The sequence below is a fragment of the Hoplias malabaricus genome, chromosome 8 (assembly GCF_029633855.1).
Source record: "Hoplias malabaricus isolate fHopMal1 chromosome 8, fHopMal1.hap1, whole genome shotgun sequence".
Classification (NCBI taxonomy): domain Eukaryota; kingdom Metazoa; phylum Chordata; class Actinopteri; order Characiformes; family Erythrinidae; genus Hoplias; species Hoplias malabaricus.
Genome location: NC_089807.1, coordinates 22157297 through 22164749, shown reverse-complemented (window position 1 = coordinate 22164749; position 7453 = coordinate 22157297). Strand labels below are relative to the sequence as shown.

Sequence of the window (7453 nt, the reverse complement as noted above, 5' to 3'; positions counted from 1 at the left end):
AGCCACTAGACCACCAGGGACACCGTTTTCAGCCACGTCTGAAAGGAAGGAGATAGGATTAAGTTCAGGGGCTAGGGCTAGGCTTTTGCCAGATGTACTCGTTCTACAATCATAGGAGAGCATCCGAGTCTGTCCTAAATGCATTTGTCAGTTTTCAGTCCAACTCTTTAGGCTAGCACCTTTGATAGTTCAGTTGGTAGAGCGGAGGACTGTAGTAGTTAATAAGGCGATCCTTAGGTCGCGGGTTCAAATCCGGCTCGAAGAAGACTTTTCTTTTCCCTCGCGCCACTGCCGGATATCATGGCCAGGTGCCTGCCTGCAGATGCGCTGGCATGCCAGAGTGCAATATGCTGAAGGCAGTGACGGATAATTTACACTGTTCCATTCAAATTTCTCAAACTTTATCTTGCCTCCCTAAAAGACTTGCAGACTTGAAAGCATAAAGCCACGCTGGTGTGGGTGTGTGGAGGTGGTGAATGAGGCAGCAACGTGTCGTTTAGAAGTTTGGCAAAAAAGGAAGTAGCAGAAGGAGGACGCTTTACATTCCTTTAACCTACACAGCATGTGGGTGGGGGGCTTCCAGAGTCTTGTAGTGGACTTGGTGTGCAAGAAAGCACACGCTTCCCTGACCAGGAATCGAACCCGGGCCGCGGCGGTGAGAGCGCCGAATCCTAGCCACTAGACCACCAGGGACACCGTTTTCAGCCCCGTCTGAAAGGAAGGAGATAGGATTAAGTTCAGGGGCTAGGGCTAGGCTTTTGCCAGATGTACTCGTTCTACAATCATAGGAGAGCATCCGAGTCTGTCCTAAATGCACTTGTCAGTTTTCAGTCCAACTCTTTAGGCTAGCACCTTTGATAGCTCAGTTGGTAGAGCAGAGGACTGTAGTTGTTAATAAGGCCATCCTTAGGTCGCGGGTTCAAATCCGGCGCGAAGAAGACTTTTCTTTTCCCTCGCGCCACTGCCGGATATCATGGCCAGGTGCCTGCCTGCAGATGCGCTGGCATGCCAGAGTGCAATCTGCTGAAGGCAGTGACGGATCATTTACACTGTTCCATTCAAATTTCTCAAACTTTATCTTGCCTCCCTAAAAGACTTGCAGACTTGAAAGCATAAAGCCACGCTGGTGTGGGTGTGTGGAGGTGGTGAATGAGGCAGCAACGTGTCGTTTAGAAGTTTGGCAAAAAAGGAAGTAGCAGAAGGAGGACGCTTTACATTCCTTTAACCTACACAGCATGTGGGTGGGGGGCTTCCAGAGTCTTGTAGTGGACTTGGTGTGCAAGAAAGCACACGCTTCCCTGACCAGGAATCGAACCCGGGCCGCGGCGGTGAGAGCGCCGAATCCTAGCCACTAGACCACCAGGGACACCGTTTTCAGCCACGTCTGAAAGGAAGGAGATAGGATTAAGTTCAGGGGCTAGGGCTAGGCTTTTGCCAGATGTACTCGTTCTACAATCATAGGAGAGCATCCGAGTCTGTCCTAAATGCACTTGTCAGTTTTCAGTCCAACTCTTTAGGCTAGCACCTTTGATAGCTCAGTTGGTAGAGCGGAGGACTGTAGTTGTTAATAAGGCGATCCTTAGGTCGCGGGTTCAAATCCGGCTCGAAGAAGACTTTTCTTTTCCCTCGCGCCACTGCGGGATATCATGGCCAGGTGCCTGCCTGCAGATGCGCTGGCATGCCAGAGTGCAATCTGCTAAAGGCAGTTACGGATCATTTACACTGTTCCATTCAAATTTCTCAAACATTATCTTGCCTCCCTAAAAGACTTGCAGACTTGAAAGCATAAAGCCACGCTGGTGTGGGTGTGTGGAGGTGGTGATTGAGGCAGCAACGTGTCGTTTAGAAGTTTGGCAAAAAAGGAAGTAGCAGAAGGAGGACGCTTTACATTCCTTTAACCTACACAGCATGTGCGTGGGGGGCTTCCAGAGTCTTGTAGTGGACTTGGTGTGCAAGAAAGCACACGCTTCCCTGACCGGGAATCGATCCCGGGCCGCGGCTGTGAGAGCGCCGAATCCTAGCCACTAGACGACCAGGGACACTGTTTTCAGCCATGTCTGAAAGGAAGGAGATAGGATTAAGTTCAGGGGCTAGGGCTAGGCTTTTGCCAGATGTACTCGTTCTACAATCATAGGAGAGCATCCGAGTCTGTCCTAAATGCACTTGTCAGTTTTCAGTCCAACTCTTTAGGCTAGCACCTTTGATAGCTCAGTTGGTAGAGCAGAGGACTGTAGTTGTTAATAAGGCGATCCTTAGGTCGCGGGTTCAAATCCGGCTCGAAGAAGACTTCTCTTTTCCCTCGCGCCACTGCCGGATATCATGGCCAGGTGCCTGCCTGCAGATGCGCTGGCATGCCAGAGTGCAATATGCTGAAGGCAGTGACGGATAATTTACACTGTTCCATTCAAATTTCTCAAACTTTATCTTGCCTCCCTAAAAGACTTGCAGACTTGAAAGCATAAAGCCACGCTGGTGTGGGTGTGTGGAGGTGGTGAATGAGGCAGCAACGTGTCGTTTAGAAGTTTGGCAAAAAAGGAAGTAGCAGAAGGAGGACGCTTTACACTCCTTTAACCTACACAGCATGTGGGTGGGGGGCTTCCAGAGTCTTGTAGTGGACTTGGTGTGCAAGAAAGCACACGCTTCCCTGACCGGGAATCGAACCCGGGCCGCGGCGGTGAGAGCGCCAAATCCTAGCCACTAGACCACCAGGGACACCGTTTTCAGCCACGTCTGAAAGGAAGGAGATAGGATTAAGTTCAGGGGCTAGGGCTAGGCTTTTGCCAGATGTACTCGTTCTACAATCATAGGAGAGCATCCGAGTCTGTCCTAAATGCACTTGTCAGTTTTCAGTCCAACTCTTTAGGCTAGCACCTTTGATAGCTCAGTTGGTAGCGCAGAGGACTGTAGTTGTTAATAAGGCGATCCTTAGGTCGCGGGTTCAAATCCGGCTCAAAGAAGACTTTTCTTTTCCCTCGCGCCACTGCGGGATATCATGGCCAGGTGCCTGCCTGCAGATGCGCTGGCATGCCAGAGTGCAATATGCTGAAGGCAGTGACGGATCATTTACACTGTTCCATTCAAATTTCTCAAACTTTATCTTGCCTCCCTAAAAGACTTGCAGACTTGAAAGCATAAAGCCACGCTGGTGTGGGTGTGTGGAGGTGGTGAATGAGGCAGCAACGTGTCGTTTAGAAGTTTGGCAAAAAAGGAAGTAGCAGAAGGAGGACGCTTTACATTCCTTTAACCTACACAACATGTGGGTGGGGGGCTTCCAGAGTCTTGTAGCGGACTTGGTGTGCAAGAAAGCACACTCTTCCCTGACCAGGAATCGAACCCGGGCCGCGGCGGTGAGAGCGCCGAATCCTAGCCACTAGACCACCAGGGACACCGTTTTCAGCCCCGTCTGAAAGGAAGGAGATAGGATTAAGTTCAGGGGCTAGGGCTAGGCTTTTGCCAGATGTACTCGTTCTACAATCATAGGAGAGCATCCGAGTCTGTCCTAAATGCACTTGTCAGTTTTCAGTCCAACTCTTTAGGCTAGCACCTTTGATAGCTCAGTTGGTAAAGCGGAGGACTGTAGTTTTAATAAGGCAATCCTTAGGTCGCGGGTTCAAATCCGGCTCGAAGAAGACTTTTCTTTTCCCTCGCGCCACTGCCGGATATCATGGCCAGGTGCCTGCCTGCAGATGCGCTGGCATGCCAGAGTGCAATATGCTGAAGGCAGTGACGGATAATTTACACTGTTCCATTCAAATTTCTCAAACTTTATCTTGCCTCCCTAAAAGACTTGCAGACTTGAAAGCATAAAGCCACGCTGGTGTGGGTGTGTGGAGGTGGTGAATGAGGCAGCAACGTGTCGTTTAGAAGTTTGGCAAAAAAGGAAGTAGCAGAAGGAGGACGCTTTACATTCCTTTAACCTACACAGCATGTGGGTGGGGGGCTTCCAGAGTCTTGTAGTGGACTTGGTGTGCAAGAAAGCACACGCTTCCCTGACCAGGAATCGAACCCGGGCCGCGGCGGTGAGAGCGCCGAATCCTAGCCACTAGACCACCAGGGACACCGTTTTCAGCCCCGTCTGAAAGGAAGGAGATAGGATTAAGTTCAGGGGCTAGGGCTAGGCTTTTGCCAGATGTACTCGTTCTACAATCATAGGAGAGCATCCGAGTCTGTCCTAAATGCACTTGTCAGTTTTCAGTCCAACTCTTTAGGCTAGCACCTTTGATAGCTCAGTTGGTAGAGCAGAGGACTGTAGTTGTTAATAAGGCCATCCTTAGGTCGCGGGTTCAAATCCGGCGCGAAGAAGACTTTTCTTTTCCCTCGCGCCACTGCCGGATATCATGGCCAGGTGCCTGCCTGCAGATGCGCTGGCATGCCAGAGTGCAATCTGCTGAAGGCAGTGACGGATCATTTACACTGTTCCATTCAAATTTCTCAAACTTTATCTTGCCTCCCTAAAAGACTTGCAGACTTGAAAGCATAAAGCCACGCTGGTGTGGGTGTGTGGAGGTGGTGAATGAGGCAGCAACGTGTCGTTTAGAAGTTTGGCAAAAAAGGAAGTAGCAGAAGGAGGACGCTTTACATTCCTTTAACCTACACAGCATGTGGGTGGGGGGCTTCCAGAGTCTTGTAGTGGACTTGGTGTGCAAGAAAGCACACGCTTCCCTGACCAGGAATCGAACCCGGGCCGCGGCGGTGAGAGCGCCGAATCCTAGCCACTAGACCACCAGGGACACCGTTTTCAGCCACGTCTGAAAGGAAGGAGATAGGATTAAGTTCAGGGGCTAGGGCTAGGCTTTTGCCAGATGTACTCGTTCTACAATCATAGGAGAGCATCCGAGTCTGTCCTAAATGCACTTGTCAGTTTTCAGTCCAACTCTTTAGGCTAGCACCTTTGATAGCTCAGTTGGTAGAGCGGAGGACTGTAGTTGTTAATAAGGCGATCCTTAGGTCGCGGGTTCAAATCCGGCTCGAAGAAGACTTTTCTTTTCCCTCGCGCCACTGCGGGATATCATGGCCAGGTGCCTGCCTGCAGATGCGCTGGCATGCCAGAGTGCAATCTGCTAAAGGCAGTTACGGATCATTTACACTGTTCCATTCAAATTTCTCAAACATTATCTTGCCTCCCTAAAAGACTTGCAGACTTGAAAGCATAAAGCCACGCTGGTGTGGGTGTGTGGAGGTGGTGATTGAGGCAGCAACGTGTCGTTTAGAAGTTTGGCAAAAAAGGAAGTAGCAGAAGGAGGACGCTTTACATTCCTTTAACCTACACAGCATGTGCGTGGGGGGCTTCCAGAGTCTTGTAGTGGACTTGGTGTGCAAGAAAGCACACGCTTCCCTGACCGGGAATCGATCCCGGGCCGCGGCTGTGAGAGCGCCGAATCCTAGCCACTAGACGACCAGGGACACTGTTTTCAGCCATGTCTGAAAGGAAGGAGATAGGATTAAGTTCAGGGGCTAGGGCTAGGCTTTTGCCAGATGTACTCGTTCTACAATCATAGGAGAGCATCCGAGTCTGTCCTAAATGCACTTGTCAGTTTTCAGTCCAACTCTTTAGGCTAGCACCTTTGATAGCTCAGTTGGTAGAGCAGAGGACTGTAGTTGTTAATAAGGCGATCCTTAGGTCGCGGGTTCAAATCCGGCTCGAAGAAGACTTCTCTTTTCCCTCGCGCCACTGCTGGATATCATGGCCAGGTGCCTGCCTGCAGATGCGCTGGCATGCCAGAGTGCAATATGCTGAAGGCAGTGACGGATAATTTACACTGTTCCATTCAAATTTCTCAAACTTTATCTTGCCTCCCTAAAAGACTTGCAGACTTGAAAGCATAAAGCCACGCTGGTGTGGGTGTGTGGAGGTGGTGAATGAGGCAGCAACGTGTCGTTTAGAAGTTTGGCAAAAAAGGAAGTAGCAGAAGGAGGACGCTTTACACTCCTTTAACCTACACAGCATGTGGGTGGGGGGCTTCCAGAGTCTTGTAGTGGACTTGGTGTGCAAGAAAGCACACGCTTCCCTGACCGGGAATCGAACCCGGGCCGCGGCGGTGAGAGCGCCAAATCCTAGCCACTAGACCACCAGGGACACCGTTTTCAGCCACGTCTGAAAGGAAGGAGATAGGATTAAGTTCAGGGGCTAGGGCTAGGCTTTTGCCAGATGTACTCGTTCTACAATCATAGGAGAGCATCCGAGTCTGTCCTAAATGCACTTGTCAGTTTTCAGTCCAACTCTTTAGGCTAGCACCTTTGATAGCTCAGTTGGTAGCGCAGAGGACTGTAGTTGTTAATAAGGCGATCCTTAGGTCGCGGGTTCAAATCCGGCTCAAAGAAGACTTTTCTTTTCCCTCGCGCCACTGCGGGATATCATGGCCAGGTGCCTGCCTGCAGATGCGCTGGCATGCCAGAGTGCAATATGCTGAAGGCAGTGACGGATCATTTACACTGTTCCATTCAAATTTCTCAAACTTTATCTTGCCTCCCTAAAAGACTTGCAGACTTGAAAGCATAAAGCCACGCTGGTGTGGGTGTGTGGAGGTGGTGAATGAGGCAGCAACGTGTCGTTTAGAAGTTTGGCAAAAAAGGAAGTAGCAGAAGGAGGACGCTTTACATTCCTTTAACCTACACAACATGTGGGTGGGGGGCTTCCAGAGTCTTGTAGCGGACTTGGTGTGCAAGAAAGCACACTCTTCCCTGACCAGGAATCGAACCCGGGCCGCGGCGGTGAGAGCGCCGAATCCTAGCCACTAGACCACCAGGGACACCGTTTTCAGCCCCGTCTGAAAGGAAGGAGATAGGATTAAGTTCAGGGGCTAGGGCTAGGCTTTTGCCAGATGTACTCGTTCTACAATCATAGGAGAGCATCCGAGTCTGTCCTAAATGCACTTGTCAGTTTTCAGTCCAACTCTTTAGGCTAGCACCTTTGATAGCTCAGTTGGTAAAGCGGAGGACTGTAGTTTTAATAAGGCAATCCTTAGGTCGCGGGTTCAAATCCGGCTCGAAGAAGACTTTTCTTTTCCCTCGCGCCACTGCCGGATATCATGGCCAGGTGCCTGCCTGCAGATGCGCTGGCATGCCAGAGTGCAATCTGCTGAAGGCAGTGACGGATCATTTACACTGTTCCATTCAAATTTCTCAAACTTTATCTTGCCTCCCTAAAAGACTTGCAGACATGAAAGCATAAAGCCACGCTGGTGTGGGTGTGTGGAGGTGGTGAATGAGGCAGCAACGTGTCGTTTAGAAGTTTGGCAAAAAAGGAAGTAGCAGAAGGAGGACGCTTTACATTCCTTTAACCTACACAGCATGTGGGTGGGGGGCTTCCAGAGTCTTGTAGTGGACTTGGTGTGCAAGAAAGCACACGCTTCCCTGACCGGGAATCGATCCCGGGCCGCGGCGGTGAGAGCGCCGAATCCTAGCCACTAGACGACCAGGGACACCGTTTTCAGCCACGTCTGAAAGGAAGGAG

The 7453-nt window shown here is 50.5% G+C and overlaps 2 non-coding genes across 2 annotated transcripts; both read right to left on the bottom strand.

Moving 5' to 3' along the window:
* Positions 1 to 2640: 2640 nt before the first annotated feature.
* trnae-cuc (transfer RNA glutamic acid (anticodon CUC)) lies at positions 2641 to 2712 on the bottom strand. Its single transcript has one exon. It is a non-coding gene; the product is annotated as a tRNA-Glu (tRNA).
* A 3292-nt stretch (positions 2713 to 6004) lies between these two features.
* Positions 6005 to 6076, bottom strand: trnae-cuc (transfer RNA glutamic acid (anticodon CUC)). Its single transcript has one exon. It is a non-coding gene; the product is annotated as a tRNA-Glu (tRNA).
* Between the last annotated feature and the right edge of the window lie 1377 nt (positions 6077 to 7453).